At 37.1% G+C, this 20,210-nt stretch overlaps 1 pseudogene across 1 annotated transcript in view; it reads right to left on the bottom strand.

Moving 5' to 3' along the window:
* The window catches only part of LOC149561206 (pentatricopeptide repeat-containing protein At2g03880, mitochondrial pseudogene), a 35,884-nt pseudogene extending 19,172 nt beyond the window's left edge, over positions 1 to 16,712 (bottom strand). Inside the window, exon 1 of the transcript XR_016363791.1 lies at positions 14,549 to 16,712. The product of XR_016363791.1 is annotated as a pentatricopeptide repeat-containing protein At2g03880, mitochondrial pseudogene (transcript). The remainder of the gene's footprint in view (positions 1 to 14,548) is intronic.
* Between the last annotated feature and the right edge of the window lie 3,498 nt (positions 16,713 to 20,210).

Raw genomic sequence — 20,210 nt, forward strand, 5'->3', positions numbered from 1 at the left:
TTGTCAACTCAACTACCAAAACCTAACAACTATGAGCGAAAAGAAGGGGAGGGGGGGTGCATATGCAATGGGGCAATGGTGTGAAAACCTCACAAGAAGTCCCTCATTCATAGCCCCTAAGGAACATAAGCTATGAACTACCCTTAGACAAAGAGTATTTCGAGATTAATTTGTTGTTAGAGAATATGAGGCAAACTTGGGTAAGGATGAGATTCTCTATTGTGATGGATGGGTGGATTGATGTTAAACATCGGCCAATTGTCAATATCATTGTCACATCCCCTATTGATTCTTATTCTCTGAAAATAATGGATTGTTTAAGAAAGCATAAGGATGTAGACTTCTAATTTACAATGTTAAGAGATGTCATAGAGGGGTTGGGCCTACTAACGTTGTACAAGTGACCACATATTAGACATAGGTGTGCAAATTGGTCAATTTGATGGTGGAGTTTGCTTACAGGGACATCTTTTAGACCCCTTGTGTTCACACATTAAACAATGCATTGAAAGACATAATGAAGATAGATTGTGTAAATGAAGATTATTTGTAACTGATGCAGTGGAGATGCCCTGGACCCCAACAAATAACCACACAACAGTAACACAATGCAAGAAATAAGATCTGATACCAAACACAACTCTTTATTCATTAAATAGCTAATTACATGCAATGTGTCGAGCTGTAAGGCCTTCTCGGTTATGGCTAAATACAAAGCAAGTAATAGTTTTGCAAAATCCCTCAAAATCCAACACAAGCCCTAACTAGTCCAAACTTGTAACACCACAACACTCTGGTAGAAACCTCCAACAAGATCTAAACTTGTGCTCACAAAACACCAAGCAATCTCCTTGTTTCCCAAGCCGCAACTACTAGTTCTTCTCAAACTTCGTTCCTCTGCTTCATCCTTCTCTCCAAGCTTCTATACAAGAAGAGATCACACCTTGAGAGCTTGATTGCAAATGCTCCTATGACTTGCTTAAATAGGCACTTACCACCCAAGATGTTACAAACACAACCAATGTGGGATAAAAGGTAAATGCAACTACCTTACAACAAATATTTAACTCCCACCCAAACACAACTAAACACCACCATGTGACTAATTAGAAAATTACATTTCCTTTGTGGAGCATCAAATATTAAATGCATGATTTAAGGAACTTTCCACAAACTTCTAAAATGCCACCTATACACCTCAATAAATGAAATTACAACTATTTTTATTTATTTCCTCTTTATGCCACCTATGCACCTCGATAGACAAAGAAGCCTTTTTTCTCCATTTTTCTATTTTTTATTTTTTATTTATTTTTCCTCTAATTTGCGTCACTTTCTCTCTCCTCCATTTTTTTGGTTTTTCTTTTTAATAATTTTATCACACCCCCTTTTATTTCATGATGCAAGATGCTCCTGCATCAGTAACCACCACACATAGGTTGCTCTCTTTAGGTCCTTTCAAAGGAATTCCGCAAACCAGTTGAGACAAGGTATGCCATATACTTTATTTTATTAAATTATTTCAATATGGTGAAACATTAGGAAACTAAAGTTTTGAAGCTTCAAACATTATTACATGTGTATTCCAATTACATTGAGCCTTGTAATTAAATTAAGTAATAATAGGATTAGCTTGGGACAAATAATACCTACAAAATTAATGTTAGAATATAAACAATAATAAGTCTAACTATACTATTCTACCCTCTATCCTAACCCCAACCTTAAAAGACATACCTAGATCAAGATTACTAACCCTCCTGAGGATCTTGGGTTCTGAATGATATATCATCAATTCTAGTACCATCCTCAGTTACTTCTCCATCTTCTCTAGGGTGCTCCCTCTAAGATCCTTCTTGGAAGAGATATCTTCTATCCAAGGTCGTTATCACATATGCATATGTTACCTTCAACGATATATTTTGACTTTAAAAAACCATATTAAGATCACTCTCTTCCCTAAAAAGGTACTCTTGATCTTAAACCATTAACCATACTAAGATCACTCTCTTCCCTCAAAAGGGACTCTCTTGATCTTAAACCTTTAACCATTAAACCATGTATTCTTTCCATTTATAATTTCACCTTTACATAAAAATACGTTTATACATACATTATCCATAAGCATAATTTATGAAAATAAATAAATTTATAATTCATAAACATAATTGACAACATACCTTCTTACCTTCCCTTGTGTTAGGTAAACATGGTACTTCCATCGCGGGTTCTGCAATGGGCTTGTGTTTTATTGTTTTCCGGCACTAGAGTCATGCCCTTTGCATCTCTCTAGGGTCTTTCATAGTTGGTTCTCACTAGCTTCGGTGCTAGACACACCATTTGACCAGAGATGATTGGATTTGCCACCTTTGCACTTTGTTGAAGACAAAGACTAAAATCTATTTCATCTTCCGGTGCCCCATATACTATGAGATTAGAGGCAAGTTCCACTATTTATTCGGAGACTGCAGATCCCTTTCGACCTTTTTCAGTTGTTCCAACCAGCGGTGTTTAGTGTTTTACCTCCAGGAGACTTCATAGCTCCATAACCACACTTTACAGCTCATGTTTCCTCAGAGCCAAGCCTCAAACCAGCTCATCATTGCCTTTTTCCTGCCCATGTCCTCCACCAGGGGCATGAAGCAGCCTCTTGCTACACCCATCTCTGGGCATACCAGAGGTGTTAGACCTCGTCATGGATTCACCAGACAATGGCACCCTATCTCCAGTTCAATGACTGGTCGCATTGGGCCTTATCCTTCAATGCTAGATTTATTTTTACCGAGAAAGGATATCTAGTTCTTCTCTCGTCTTTTGTTGTTCCTTTTCTTTGCTTTCTTGTCCGCTCTTTCTCGAACACCGTTTGGTGCTCCTATTGGGTTGTTTTTCTTCCTTGTTATAATCTTCCAATCCCTTAGACCCTTTTTTGGTCTCTTGTTGGACATTAATATCATTATCTTATCTAAGGGTTTAATTAGATTCTAATATGTTTTATAGTCTTCTCCTTATAAGATCATGATGGATGCCTTTTGATCATTGTGTATCACATGTCCTTTGTTCCTTGATCAATTTCCTCCCTTATCATGAATATAAGTAGTACCTTGTTACTTATTGTTGGCATTATGGTTATTACCCTCCTTGAGTTTTCCAACATATATTACTTAAAATTTTTATTTTGCATATCCACAATGTTTCATACAATGGTTTAATCAAATTTTCACTTTCCCTTCCACATTAGTTGCTATAGAGTATTTTTTTTTCCCTCCCAATCTCCATGTCAACATATTAGATATCCCCCATGACCCCACCGAGCAGCATTTCTTTCCAATCTCACTCTTGGTGGCTCTTTTCATGTGCTTATGCGCCTTTTTTCTATGGTTGGTATCAATTGCATCGACTTGGTCAAAATTGCATAGGCTCTTAATTCCTCTCAATAACATTGGATGATAAAAATAATAATGACTTATGTTTCAAACCTTATAAATTGAGTAAGTGCCTTCCAATTACATTTTGGTAGTGTTTATTTCAAGACATGTTTAGACCATTTTGGGGACCGACTTCCTAATCGATCTAATCTCCAGCATTATGATTTTAACCAAATTACTATTAATATTTAGTATTATATGCTTGTTTATTTATCTTTTAACATTATTCAAGTAATAACATTAATATTGAATAAGATTGACATTAAAATATATTGGTCTAATGTCGCTAATAATGGATCATTCTAATATCTTAATATTGTTTTCTTTTGTAAGTTTTGCATCATAACCCTTCTTTGTCTCGTCATTGCCAATCTTGTAGAAATCATTGTTATAACGTAAATCTAGTGTTATATAGAAGCATTTCTCTTATATCTATTTTATACTCATCATATTTGCATTTATCAATGTCTAATTGTCATCATATGTAATTACCTTTGTTATCATCCATTGTCTCCTACTTTTAGTATTCGATTGAAAAAGATTGAGTTTACAAAGAATGCTTTGATAGCATTTTTTAACACTATAATAAGTTGCATTTTTATATTTAAAATTAGATATTAAAATATTATTTATCTTTTTTTATTATTCATTATTAAATAACTTTTTTCAATAGTGACCTTTATCTATATGTTTCTATGGGGATATGACAAAATATCGATAGGCGACTGTCTTCAGCTCGTTGCATGAGCCTCTACAATTGATGGCACTAAATCTAGAGTAGACTCAATGGCCTAATTCAAGCCCTCCTCAAAGAAAGTTGGTCAAACAAAAGATCCTTGATGACACTTGGTAGACCACAGTGAGGTAATTATTTGCTGGTTTTATTTAAAATGAAATATTACAATGCTGATTTTCGCATTAAATTTCTGAGTATAATTCTTTAGAATTTTTTGTTTGCATTTTACAAATACATTTTCTCTATCACCTCACCCATTGTAAATGCCATTAAATATGCCAATACAAACTCACCTAGTCTTGATAGATATACGAGACATTTGACAGTATGCTTGAAAAGATAAAGTAGACAATTTTGGTAGGGATCCTACTTTGGGGTTATACGGGCAACATATTAGGTCCATTGTGATGTAGAGGTGGTACATAACAAATACCCTGCTTCATATATCAGCCTATGATTTAAAATCTCAAATGATATGCAGAAATACATGGAAGAGAGCATCTATGTGATGATTTAGAGGCATTAGACACATTCACATAGGCCATTGATAAGATGTTTCTAGACGAGTAGGCTTCCATACTTTGCAATCAATTCCTTGACTTCATAGTTCTTCATCGTCCAACATCGAGTAAACCACAAGCAAGGTTGGATACAGTTATATTAGCTCAAAGAGATCGTATTGGATGGGGGACATGGCATGGGAGTGATACACCACAACTAAAGGTGCTTGCCTCTTGCATCCTTGTACATGTTCGCAATTCCTCTATTGCAGAGAGGAATTGGTCTACATATGGCTTTATCTGCTCCATGAAGAGGAATAAACTTATCACTAGAAGAGCGAAGAAGTTAGTTCATGTGTATAGTGCTCTTTGATTTCACGATCATTAGACCCCAAAGTATTGGCAAAGTCCCTCTTTATGGTGGGATGTTAATCCTGAAAAATGTGGCCTAGGTTGATGAGGACGAGATGCCACCAAGAGTGGTTGGGGTTTTGTTGGATGTGGTGAACATGACAATGGCGATGACTTGGAGGGCAAATTATGATGTAGTGTTGATAGATGCAAAATATTACCAAAAGTGTGCTTTTTTGTCTTTTCATTTTTATATCGTAATTGAATATTAAACTATATGGCAGCAGTGTAGCCTTTGGGCATTTTGTATGTTATTATTTTAATATCACATGGATGTTGACAAAAAAAAAATTATGAATGCATATTGAGTGTTGACTATTGAAATGTTGTATGTTATGGTTCTTATATATTTAAATGGCATCTTTATCCATGTTTTCATTAAAATGTAATGTATATATGCAAGTTTTCCTATATATTTCAAATTTTCCCCATGTTTTATATAATTTTCCCCTTAGTCATTTCCTTGTCATCCCTAAACTTGCCATAAAAAAAAATGTTGTCCCAAAAACGAGTTCTCTCTTCCCCTATTGTCCCCATCCCAAAATCTTGGGGTAATCTTGTTGATGACCACCGCCATTTAAAATTAAATATAAGTTAAGCCCCTTGAAAAACAATTGCAACTATTGATGAATATTATTTAAAACCCTACATGTGGAAGCCCCGATGCTTTGCATTTGCCAATTTAAAATCTATCGCAAAGAATTATAGCAATACTTATAACAACTCCTTGAATTCAGCAAAAAGAAACTAGAGGAATACAAATTACAAACACCTAAGAAATGGAAACAAAGTGTCAAACTTTGAGTATGGCAAAGAAATGTTGACAAAACCTTCTTAAAATGTGTTCCAAATTGCTCTTATGTTGTTTCCCTTAAGCGCATGATTCAACAACGATAAGAGGAAAATACGTCTGATAGAAATGGAAGCTCGCTTTTCTATTTTGAAACTGTTTTTTTTTTTCTCTTTTCTTGAGCATACTGTAGATCTCCATGGGTAATTTCCTTTATGTTTTCACTTGGAAATTCACTTTCAAACCTCAAAGGGACCACATTGTACACAACACAATTTGTTTATGTTGAAAACTTGAACTTCTTTCCCTATGCACATACTTTAGAGATCATGGGTACTTTTTCCTTACAATTTGATTTTAATTTGTGTTACTTTGATGATGACACATATACCCAAAACCCTTGCTACACCTTCTATTATGTTTTGAATTTGGAACATAGTGGCTCTAACAAGCTCCTAGGGGTATCTTACACTTTTTTTCCTAATTCATTACCCCTAAAGCATTGTTGAACAATGACTTTAAATGAAAAAACATTCTCTCGAGTTACTTAAGTACTTAATGTTTAAACTTTTGATTGACATTGAAAAGTTCTTGCATTTTTTGAATTGAGCAATTTTTCACTTTAAATTTATCAAAAATGATCTCATGTAAAAAAAAGTCGCCTATATACACGTATGCATCCTTCTATGCTATTCAACATTCTTTCTCCTCAATGTGCTTCTCCTCACCTAGATGCACCTTTCAACTTGAAATTGTCAAAGTACTTTATCTAGGCACAATCCAAAACCCTTGTGACCATTTTCTTTCCTTGGAACATTTTTTCCTATTCCTCATCATCCAAGTTTTTCTCTTTGCCTAACCTAATGTGTTAGAGAAATCCTTTCAATGACCCTAGAATAGTATTAGATAAGAAAAATTGCATTGATAACCACTAGAATTAAAGATTCAAATATAAGTTAAATCCAAATCATTTTATAAGAGCACAATCTAAGTCTCATCTCTTACAATGTTGTTATTTTTTTGTCAAATTCTTACCCATCCCTAATGATATCAAAATGTCTTACCTTTAATACCAAAATAATTATAAAGATGTAATAAATACCCAAAATAGAGAGTATGGTGATTCCATGAGCTTAGGTGCAACCATAATCCTTTACTAGTTTAAATAAAATCCTTTAATAGTTGAGAATGGATTGCAACACCTTGTAGTGGATGTACCCACAAGTAGGACTTAGGTTGAGGTCCCATGGGGTTACTTATGCTTCTATTTTTCAAGAACTAGAGGTCCTATGAAGAAGACAAAAATTGTTATAAAATTATTTGGAATATTTTCCTGCAAAATAAAAACTTTTACTTTTACTGATAAAAAAAAAGGATCATACTTCTAAGGACTACATATTTGAGCAGGTAAACATTGGGTGGGGATAGAAAATATGCCAAAATAGTTTAGGAACATTATATGCCACTTATCAATTATAAACTCTTCATTTCCAAAAGGCAGAAAAAATGAGGGAAAATGATTTCTTTTACTTGTTTATGTATACACTCCAACAATGCATAGAAGACCAACTATGAATAGACAGGTACCATTTTCCATCTATGTTCATGAGACCACCAGCGTCCTTGAAGTTTGGAGCTTAAAATTTGAAAGCTGAATTGCACTACTAAATTTTTGGAACTGGTATGTTCAGATGTTCCTAAAAAATCTGAGCAACTCTAAATCTATTTTTTTACAAAGTCCCCTCATGAAAACCCATGATGTGACAACTAGTCTTGCTCCTACCCTAGCTTCCTCTAGGGTCACTTTAGGTCTTTCACTTGACCTAATAGGGTTGCTAGTTACACTATTCTCCTTAGGATCCTAACAATGAGGACCTAAGAGATTACCTACCACCCTGTTAACCACCTCAGTCTGGCCATCAGTTTGAGGATGGTATGTTGAACCAAATGATAGGTTTGTACCAAGTCTGCTCCACAAAGTTTTCCAAAAATGGCTCATGAACTTCACATCTCTATCTGAAACAATGCTTAATGGAAGTCCATGAATCCTTACGACCTCCTTAAAGAATAGGTGTGCAATGTGGCTAGCATCATTGGTAGTCTTACATGGAATGAAGTGCCCCATCTTACTGAATCTGTCAACAAATACATAGATACTATCATGGCCTTGTTTTGTCTTGGGCATACCTACTATGAAGTCCATGCTCACACACTCCCATGGCCTATTTCGGACTGGTAAGGGCCGATAAAGTCCTGCATTACTCATTCCACCTTTAGCCTTCATACATACCATGCATTGCTCTACATACCTAGTCACATCTCTAACTAATTTAGGCCAATAATAGAACCTTTGAACTAGTTCTAGGGTTTTTCTCACACCAAAGTGTCCACTTAGTCTTCCATTGTGCTTCTCCCGTATCAGGTTCTCCCTTATTGATCCCCTTGGTACACACAACTGGCTGCCCTTAAATAGCAATCCATTCTATAAGGCAAATTTAGAGAACTTACTATGAAAATGGTTCTCAAAATCAAAACATACCTTATATGCCTCTACAAAATCTTCATCCTCCTTATAGAGACTCTTGAAGCTCTCTATCCCAATGCTATGCAACTGAATTTCTTGAACTGTTAACAATCTCTTGCTCAATGCATCTATCACCTTGTTCATCTGCCCCTTCTTATGCTTGATTGTGAAGGTAAAAGCTTGTAGATATTCCATCCATTTCAAATGCCTATTACTCAACTTCTCTTGGGTATTGATATAGGTGAGAGCTTGATTGTCAATAAACACAACAAATTCCTTGGGCAATAAGCAATGTCTCCACTTCCTAAGAGACTGAACTAAGGCATAGAGTTCTAAGTCATAGGAGGAGTATTTCTCTTTGGCCTCATTAAGCATAGTTACACCGCCTTGGGAGACGGGGGGACGGGGGGCCAAGTTTCCGAGACGAGAGGACAGAGGGGCCTTGATTTGGGGATGGCAGGGGGATGACGACAGGGGACGAGGGGGTGGCGGAAGGAGCAAGGGTGTATATACTATACATATGGTACTTAAAATGCTAGTTATGAAAATATGTACTACAATTATACAATATAAGATACAAAGATGTAAAAAACTAACATTGAACATCAACAAATAATAAATATTAGTCTAGACTCTATATATCAGCCTTCAAATCAATAGTATGACTATTTAGATTCTACTATCTAATAGTAATCAATGATCATATGAGTCATGACATAAAGATGATTACAATATGTATCATGTGCCATGAATCATGATATCAAAATAAGTATATAATGCAAACAATAACTACAAGTCTCCAAGAGTCCAATCAAAATGTCAAATCAATGAAGGAGAGTCTGTGGCGTCTCCCCACAATGAAGGAGCCTCCTTGGCATCCCCCCTCAATGAAGGAGACTCCTTGGCGTCCCCCTGCACCCCCACATTCGAAGACATCTCCCCCGTCTCATCTCGAAGACATATCACCATCTTTGGCAGCAGCGACGCTCTAAAGTGGCGTCGCCCGAAACTCCGAGACGCCGTCCCCCCATCCCAGGGACGTCCCCGTCTCCAAGACGGCCCAATTTAGGTTGGGAGGACACATCCCGTGTTACATTGTCATTAAGTTTTTCACTAAAGAAGGCTACTGGCCTACCTTCTTGACTCAACACTCCCCCTACTACTAGGCCACTTGCATCACACTCTATGGTGAAAAGTTTCTCAAAACTAGGCAATTGCAAAACAGGTTGGGTAGCTACTTGTTTCTTTAGCATCATTAATGATTTCTCAGCTTCTAAGGTCCATTTAAGCTTAGACTTGAACCCACCCTTTATGGTATCTAGCAAAGGTGCACATATGCCACTAAAATTCCTAATAAATTTCTTGTAAAACTGAGCTAGACCATGAAAACTTCTTACCTCAATAGATGTAGTAGGTGGTGGCTAGTTGAGGATAGTAGCAACCTTCTCTTGATTCATCTTCAAGGATCCCTTAGACACCACAAAGCCCAAGTACACAAGTTCCTACTTGAAGAAGTCACACTTCTCAAGGTTTATAGCAAGCTTCTCTTCATGAAGTCTCTACAATATTGCTTCCACATGTTTGATGTGCTCCTCCTTGGTCTTGCTAAAGATTAGTATATCATCTAGATATACAACCACAAATCTCCCAGTGAAGTCTTTAAGCACCTCGTTCATGAGCCTCATGAATGTACTAAGGGCATTAGAGAGATCAAATGGCATCACAAGCCACTCATATAGTCCATATGTTGTCTAAATGTTGTTTTCCATTCATCTCCCTCCTTAATCCTGATTTGGTGGTATCCACTCTTCAAGTCCAACTTTGTGAAGTACATTGCTCCTCCAAGACAATCCATGAGATGCTCAATCCTAGGTATGGGAAACCTATACCTGATTGTGATCCTATTTATGGCCCTTGAGTTTGTACATAGTCTCCATTTTCCTCCCTTCTTGGATGCTAGTACAACAAGGACTGCACATGGGTTTATGCTCTTCTTGATCAGACCTTGGTCCATTAGTTCTTGTACTTGTCTTGCCACTTCCAAGTTTTGGTCTGGAGTGAGCTTGTATGCTACTTTGTTTGGTAAGGATGCACAAGGAACAAAGTCTATTTGATGGCTTATAACTCTCTTAGGAGGTAGGGTAGTAGGAGTGCCATCACTCACAATGTCTTTCTACTTTTCAAGTAATGATTGTACCTCTGCAGACAAAGGATCTTTGACTGTCTTGTCTTCTCCTTTGGACTTCAACACAACTGCAAAACTTTGGCTTTCCTCATCCTTGAGATCCTTGACAAATTCCTTCCCACTACATAGCAACACACTAGGCACCTTGGACTGTGATTCTTCTCCTTCCAACAAAGATTGGATTTTTAAAGTTCTGCCTCCTTTCTTGAATGATATGGAGTTTTCCTTGCCATCATATATTGCCTCTCTGTCATACTGCCAAGGTATGCCCAAAAGTAGATGGCAAGCATCCATGGGCAAGATATCACACAATAACCTGTCTATGTACCCTACTATGGAGAAATCCATCCAAGTTTGTTCATTAACCAGTATACTCTAACCTTTGTTGAGCCAAGCCACCTTGTATGGGTTCACATGTGGTACCTTGGTTAGTTTAAGCTTTTCAACTACCTCCTCTGACATTATATTATTAGTAGAACTTGAATCCACCACCACCTTACAAACCTTTCCAAGGATCTTGCATCTAATCTTAAACAGAGCCCTCCTACGCTTAGGTTCATCAAGAGCAGGTTGCTTGATTAGCATCCTCCTAAACATAAGGTTCTCACCTTTTTCAGACTCTATGTGATCCACTTCATCCTCCTTGCAGCTAGAGTTATCCTCTTGTACATATGTCACTCTCTTGTCACAATTTGAAGAAGAGGGCTTTTTAGGGCATCTATATGCTAGGTGGCCTAGTTGACTACAATTATAACACTTCAGACTAGCAAAGTATGAGTTGCTTCTGCCTAATCCTCTACCTCTAATAGAACCTCCTTAGTTACATCTTCCTCTACTATAAACTCCTCTAAGAATGCTTTCAGTGGCTTGCTCAGTGAGCTTGGTCTCACTTTGGTTCCTCTGCTCATTACCCCTGCCTTGGTATCCTCCTCTTTGTCCTCCTTGATTTCTGCCCTTGCCTCTATCCTTGAAGTTTAGTCTTCTCTTCCACCTTTAGGGCTAGTTGATGGCACCTTTGAACAGTAGTAGGTGTCCATAGACTTAGCTCCTCTTGGATATTCCATTTTAAACCACCCAAGTACCTAGCCATCTTTATTGGCTCTTCCTCTTGCTTCTTGGATCTAAGGCATAATCTTTGAAACTGCTTTGTAAAAGAGGCCACACCCAAATCCCTCTATTTTAGTCCTTGTCGTAGTCCAATTGCCTATAGGCTTCTTGCCTATCCTGACCCTCTCATCTTGGACATATTTCCACCAAGTCAATGCTGATCCTATGAGTCTTGACTTGGCTACTTTGATCTTTTGTGCCTCTGACACCCCTTCACATTCAAAATGGTTCTCCATCCCATCTATCCAATCCATCACTACATCTATGTCCATCTTCCCACTAAATAGTGACACACCTTCCAAGGCCTTTAATGGCCTTCAAGAAAGGGTCTTTATTCAAGATAGGGTCTGGCTCAGGGACAACATCTTCTACTATCTCCTTACCACTAACATTGCTCTCTTCTTTCTTCTTCTTGGTTGCGTTAGCAACTGCATCCAACTTTACCTTTACCTCTGCTAAGGCCTCTTCAAGGAGTCTATTCTTCTCCTTTTGCTCATCAACTTCCTTAGCTAGCTCTGCATTAGTCACCATACTTGACTCAACCACTAACTCTCCAATGGCTACAAACATAAACTAAGTTCCCACATCCTTAACTTGCTCTAATACCACTCTGATGTGACAACTAGTCTTGCTCCTACCCTAGCTTCCTCTAGGGTCACTTTAGGTCTTTCACTTGACCTAATAGGGTTGCTAGTTACCCTATTCTCCTTAGGATCCTAACAATGAGGACCTAAGCCATTTAACTAGTGCACACCAATTAGTAAGAACAACTCTCCATCACCATTCCCTTAGCTTAATGCAACCATTCCACTTCTTCACACAAGACTACAACCAACCCCAACAACTCAAATGACACTCCAAATGGAGGAATGACAATCTAGGAAGGCATTTGGACTCCCTTCAAGGTCCACAACCATGACCAAACTTGAAACCCTAATCGAGTTCCAAAAATCTGAAAGATTACACAAAAATGCTTGTAATAGGGCTACAAGCAATTAGCCCTCCTAATGAAGAAAATCCCAGATAGCTTGCAAAAGTCCTTAACAAGGGAGCAAATAAACCATTGATCCAGACACCCTTTTCAGAGAACTCAAAGATTTTGGTGTTATAGGGTTCTCAACCTATCCGTATAGTACAGCCACAATATAAGCCTAAAACCAAGGGTTTTAAGGCTTTAACAAGTTGTCTGATAAAAGGTTTTTTTTGCCCTCCACAGAACTTCAGCAATGCCTCTCATTGAAGTTGGGACTTCACCACACCTCCTTTCAACACACTCCAAGATTTGGTTGAAGTATCTCAAACATTCAACCACTCAAAACAGCTTTGTTGTATATTGCGATCCCTAGCCATGCATCACTGGCTCGCCTAGGGCATCACCATAAAAATACTTCCTTAGCTTTCCAGGGCCCCTCATTCACTGTACAGCATGTACAAGGAGTCATCTCCCAATTCTCAATAGGTCGTACAAATCCTATGGTAGGAGAGGGAGTTATGACTCCATTTTGCTCCAACACCGGATTCAGAACAGCAGGCAATCAAGAACCAAAATAATTTATACAAGCAACTAAAACCTCACAAAAGCACAAACTAGAACTGTACAGAATCACAAATAAAACTAACACTTACAAAAACGACAATTCCAAATCTAATCCATTAAAGTGCCAAAATCCTCAAAAGCATAAAACTGTAACTATGAACTTGCTATTCAGTTTGTACACCCAGAATTTGCTCAAACTTCCAACCCTGCCAAAAGATCAAGGATGGCCTTATAAACACATCCCAACTCCTATCCTAACTATTTTAGACAGTTATTAACTCCAAACTACAAAGTTGCTCGAATGCAACAAAAACTTGTCAATATTGTCATTGTCAATGTTTTTTGAACATTTTTTACATCTTTAAATGTTTGACCCTCAAACTTGCTCCAAAGTTTGCCAAACCTTGCCAAAAGCATTAAATGGATGTAAAACATGTAAGGACCTTAAAACACTTATCTGAGCATTCTACCTTACTAAACACAAAGATGCTCAATTTGACCTAATTGAGCAACTATGAGCAACTTAGGCCCCATTAGGCTTTCACACTTTAACTCACCTCAACCTAGGATTAGGTTAACCCTATTATTCATCTAGTGGAGTGGCTAGCACCACTACAAGCCAAAATAACATAGGAACCCTAGGTTTTCCATGAGCCTACCTAGGTGCCTCTGCACCAACCCCGCCTTATTGGATACCATATTATACCTCTTCTTCATAGGACTATTACATTTCATTGATTATAATTTATTTATCTTTAAGCGAAATTTAAGACCAAAGTAGTAACTCACAAATATCCTTCCCTCATTCAGATTGTATTAAGTGTTTGATAGATGTTTGGAACCAACTTTGCAAGATTTAGAACCAAAGTCTCAAACACTGGGTCAATCCTACATAGGCACCAAAGTGAACTAAGCGCCCTTCAGGGTATCTTACACACTTACCAAATGATGAGATTTTTGAATTCAAACATATTGTACTGATTCATTAAATAATTATATCATACTACCCTGAAACATATCAAGAGCGTGGTTGTGATCAATTTAGATCTACGCAGAAGCTGCAGAAGTTCTAATTAATTTGGAGCATTTATGTTACTTTGATTAAAGATGATGAGTGTCTTGTATCTGGTGCTTCTGGTTATTGTTTTGTAAATGGTTTTGGCCTGTACAAACCATAACTCAAGTAATTTTGAAACTTGTTTAGTGCCGTTAACTTGTTCAACATTTACAAGAAGATCGTCGTTGCTTGATATTTACAATTGAGCGAATATAGAAATTTGCTTCAAAGAATCTCAATGAAAATGGAAATCATGATTTGAAACTATAGGCGCACCTTGTTCTCAACTGCCAGACGATGCTAGAGGTTTGGGGTCGGTAGATTTTCTTCTTAAATCACCAGTAATCCCCACAAGAACAAATTCCATTGGTGAAACAATGGAAACGATTTGCATCCCTCACAACAATTTGACGCCCTTCTATCTTGGAAATGAACTTGGTGGCAGTGTGACAGTCACCACAGATGCGAAGATTCTTGAATATTCTAATTGGCTGAGTTTGGTCTGTACTGATTAACCCAAAAGCGATTGCCAATCTCTCACTGTGATGATGTAAAAACTTTTCTTTCTGTTCCTCTACTACATCATGCAGCACAAAGTTTGTATCTGGCACGTACCCATCATCTTTCATCTGCTTCAACAATTTCTCCAGCTTTGCATATATTTCCTCTGTTTGAGGATGTGACCTGTCTCTCACAGCAAATGTATGCACTTTATTTCTGACCTCAATCCAACTAAGTCCAGGTTCTTTTACTACCCCTCTTTCTTTCATCATTCTTCTCATCTTCGCTACATCATCCCACCTGCCACCTGCGGCATAAATGTTTGACAACAAAACATAAGCAGAGGCATCTTCAGGTTTCAGTTCAAGAATTTTCTCTGCGGCATGTTCACCTAGCTTTATATTTCCATGAATTCTGCAGCCCCCGAGCAGGGAACTCCAAACCAAAGAATTGGATTTTAAGGGCATTTTTTGAATAAAATCCAGCGCCTCGTCAAGAAGACCAGCGTGGCAAAGTACATTTACCATGCAAGCATAGTGATTTGCTTCAGGAACAATCCCATAGTGTCTAGCCATGGAATTAAAGTACCTATAGCCCTCTTCTACTAAACCTAAATAATTGCATGCCGAGAGAACACAGAGAAAGGTGACACTGCTAGGTTTTACACCCTCCCTCTGCATCTGCTCAAAGAATTGTATAGCCTCTGTGCTACAACCATGCTGAACAAATCCTGCTATAATTGAATTCCAGGATACGGTATCACGTTGAGGAGATTCATCAAATACTCTCCTTGCATCTGACATACTTCCACACTTGGCATACATATCAACAAGGGCACTTGCCACAAATGCATCAAACTCATGCCCGCCCTTAATAGCATGGACATGAAGCTGCTTGCCGTGTTCCAGAACTGATAGAGTTGCACACAATCGGAGAAGAGTCGAGAAAGTGAAATGATCAGGATTGGTGCCCTCATCTTTCATTGAGCAGAAAAGTTTCACGGCCATCTCGTAGCGTTCAAGGCAGGCATACCCATTAATGACCGTATTCCACAGAACTAAATCTCGTTCAGACATTTTGTCAAACACTTTGTGCGCACATTCTATGGCATCGTATTTAGCGTAAAGGTTAACAAGAGCACTTCCAATGAACACATTCGACATATAACCACTTTTAGTCACCTTTCCGTGAACCCATTTAGCATGTTGCAAACTAGACAGCGCACTGATAACAGTAGAGTATGTAAAATGATTGGGTATTACTCCGGCTTCTTGCATCTCAAGAAATAGTTGCAGAGCTTGCGTGTGAGGACCATTGTGAACATATCCTGTAATGATAGTAGTCCAAGCAACCACGTCTCGTATGGACATTTGGTCAAACACTTTGTGTGCATCCTCTAGACTTCCGCACTTGAGATACATATTAATCAACCTGCTCCCTAGGGCAATGTCTACATCAAAACCAGTACTGATAATGCGGCCATGAACAATCCTGCCTTGTTGCAGTGCTTTCTGGTGTATACATATCTGCAACAACCGAGCATAAACATTGCAATCTGCTACACCTGGATGTGTTTCATTCAAATTTAAAGCGTCTGACTTTCGGTTTGATTTTGGAATGGATGCAGTAGACAATCCTTTTCCCTTTTTGTTTAATTGACAACGAGCAGATACAGTAACTGCCATGGTTACGCTATGCTTTAACTGATGAAGGGTTGGGCTTGAAAATTCCATCCGCGCTAAAGCAAAGATTGTGCTTTCAAATCAACCGTATAAACCCAATAAGGTCCATGAGATTGTGTTTTCTCTATGCACATACACGTTCATACTCGTATAACGGACTGCGTCTTTACGAAGTGTTATCACTATGGAGTGGCGTTGGAAAATACTGAAGAAAAATATACGACTACTTGCGTCATAAGAGGTGTAAAGGAACAGCCGATAGGTAATTTTGGATATGATGATTTTCATAATAATTAACTTATTAAAAAAGTCAACAATAAATGCAAATCCTTATTATAATTAGGCATTTTATTGAACAACATCATATATGTTGATATAGTCAATGGTATTGCATTATGAGCATGAAATATAGTAGATACTTTTTTCAAACTGGGTGTTGTAAAGAACTGGAGACCTGCTAGAAGAGTTGAAGATGGTTACAGTCTTATTTTTTGAAAGATGTTTCAAAGAATACGAATTTTACCAAGTGTTGTGCTATTGTCTTCTAATCCATAAGTGTCTAGTGTTAATTTTTCATTTAAATTATCTATAGTTTAAGCTTTCTTCTTGTTATGCCTATATATTATAGGAAGTTTGTAGTTTCATAAAGTTCTATGCACTTACCACAAAGGAAATAAACTTTCATCCACTATTGGTAGCCCTGTCAAGATATCTATGATGTAGATTATGGAGGACCTATTCTCTGTTATATTTCAATTTAAAATACATATGCAGATAGCTATTTTTGGATTTGATTGTGTTATAGTTTTGTCATCTATGTTTCATATCACACTCCACAATCCATCATCAGGATGTTAGATAGCCAAGAAGTAAAAATATCATTAATCAATCAAATACGAAGTCTAGAATATCCCTAGATTTGGTATCCAACCAGCACATTGATCTTCTAATTCCAAACTACTTAGATTTAATATGCAAATGGGATAGGTGATTTACTGAGATGATTATTTAGTCGATACTTTAGATAAGATGAGCTTCATCTCATGGAACTTTAGGATATCTCAATACAAACCAAAGTACGTCAAACTCTGTGGCATCATGTACACATGAAACAACGTTCCTATCCACCAATTGTTTACATCTGCATGTAGATACTTGTGTGTATTTAAAAATTTTGACAATGTTTTCATCAACATATGATGCATAACATTCATCTCAATGTTTTGCAACCTAGAAATCATGATATTGTTATTTCCAAGCACACTAAATTCCGAAGCCCCTTAAAATTTCAGTTCAATTAATAATCCAAAATGCAATAACTTGAAGTGAGTGGGTTAACCTCTGTGCCAAGGTGGAGGCTAGCTAAATGCACAAGTGAAACAAACCTACAATACTTTACATGAGCAATAATACAGTAGTACAACGGTGCTTGGATGATAATTAATTCAATATAGATTTTTGTCTTTATTATTACAATGAACATTTGCATGAACAAGTTGCCTCTCAGTGGGGATTTCTTTCTAACCTGTATCATTTAGACAATCAACTTATTCATTAGAAAATGATTTCTCAAGTTACAGATTTAGACGAATGGTTCATTAATCTACAGATATTGTCTAACCACATTCCTGCATGGCTATCATGAAATATGTGTTGTCCATGGCACCATAATTTGTATGGGTATTGTGCCAAACATATTGCGTGCATGATGCTTCCACATTTAGCATACATAGGGACCATCATTTCCTACACGCACATATGATTTGAAATGATATCTAAAAATTCATGCAAGTGCTTCTAAGAAAATATCGGAAGAGCACTTCATGGTTGTGTAAAATGATGCAGCAACAAATTTTAGAAAGACAAAATTCTATTATATATTTTAATCATCTACTACATTGGCTTTGACATTATGATTCATAATTTGAGTGCAGTGTCCTGCAAGGTTAAGTGAGTCCAAGGCTTCAAAGGAGGAATCTGGATTGAAGCATGCAATCATCAAAGTATGACGCATTCCTCCATGTGAGTCCTATAATATGCGACTTAACGTATTGTATCCCTATGGCACTCTCTTATCATTGGCATTCAAAGCATCAATAACATTTGAAAAGACAAAAAGTGACTGGTTAATGGTGAAGATTTCCTTCAAACTAACTTCTCCATTTTTACTCCTCCTTTTATTCTTATTGGCCACAAGATCAATAAGATTAAGGTTCCCGACAACATTTCCACAAGTTACCCAAATGACAAGAACTCCATGGCTTTGACTTGACACGTGATTCAAAGGCCTGACCTATGCTCCCATGTTCTGAAAACATGTATGCCAGGGAATTGGAGATCTTGATTCTTTGAGTTTGTCCATCTTGTTCAACCCCATTCCAATGTTAATATATACATATGTAGACTAAAGGAAATGATCATAGAGGTGTGGATTGTAGCCTCACATTTGCAATTCTATTTGTCCCCAAAAAATTTAAACCCCTTCAAAGACCATTTTGGTTTAGGCAGTGAGATGATGGAAAGAGTCATAGAAAATTATGCACCTAGATACCCTCTTATATATATGCAAGGCTAATACAAGTGCTCAATGTGCTAGAAAGAGTAAACTAAACTTTTATTATCTTGCATCTTCCTAAAATTAACCTGTAATTATTGTATTTGATGAGACAATTTAAGCCTCGTCCATTTTGTCGAACATTTGGTGTACATCCTCAATTTCATTGCATTATGCAAACATGTCTATAAGGGGACTCTTCATAAAAATATCAAACTCCACAAGACTATAGTTTCTAATGATCAAATTGTGAATTTGCATTCCCTCACTTAGAGTTGATATAGGCAGTCACGCGAATTGGAGTTGCAAATATGCATGTGTCTATCATCACTCTTTATTGTATTTTCTAGTTGTAACAAGTAATCAAAATATATTTACATTAAAGATCATGGCCTTCCCTCACTTCTCGAGCACTCCTCAACATGTTGTTTCAATATTACTTCCTATGTCAACAATCCTTAACTTATGTGATAGCCCACACAATATCTAAAATCCACAGTTCTTCCTAACTAGAATTGTTAGAGTTAAGTCGACATTCATGCTTTGGTAATCATTGAATGTTTGATCCTTCAGACACAAAATAGTGGAATTCTCTATGCACTTTTTCCCCAATGCACATGAAATTCACATTTCCTTACATAATTCAACATGAGAAAGGTCGATTGATTTTGTGGTCACCATGGTATTGCCACATAGATGGTTCATTAATTTTCCTTACCACACAAATGCATGTGCACTCACTGCTCAAGTCATGCACCTAATCTTGCATCATTTCTTCTGCTTTTATGTATCATACCTCACTCTTTTCATAACATTATGGCATCATGCTCTTTATTGTGTACAACCAATTTTTTTTGTTTGTAAATATGAGAAATCTCAACTTTCCCAAATTTGGGACTATTGACTTATTACCAATCAAATGGAATTCTTAAACTACTTAACTAGATTCAATACGAAGAATGATGCAAACACTTAAATTTGATGCCCCCTCTTACAATCCATGAAATGTTAAAAGGAATAGACTAGCATCACATAATTAACACCAAAAAGATAATCATGACCATCAATTTATACATTCATATCTATCAAAAAATTATACTCTTTGAAGAATACGTGTTTTTTCTTATTTTCTTATGGTATCAATAATACTCAAGCATTAGGGGTTTACCCCACAGTGTGACGGTAAACGTCACAAGACTTA

Source organism: Cupressus sempervirens, chromosome 4, assembly GCF_028749045.1.
Source record: "Cupressus sempervirens isolate cs-2001-9-10 chromosome 4, ASM2874904v1, whole genome shotgun sequence".
NCBI lineage: Eukaryota > Viridiplantae > Streptophyta > Pinopsida > Cupressales > Cupressaceae > Cupressus > Cupressus sempervirens.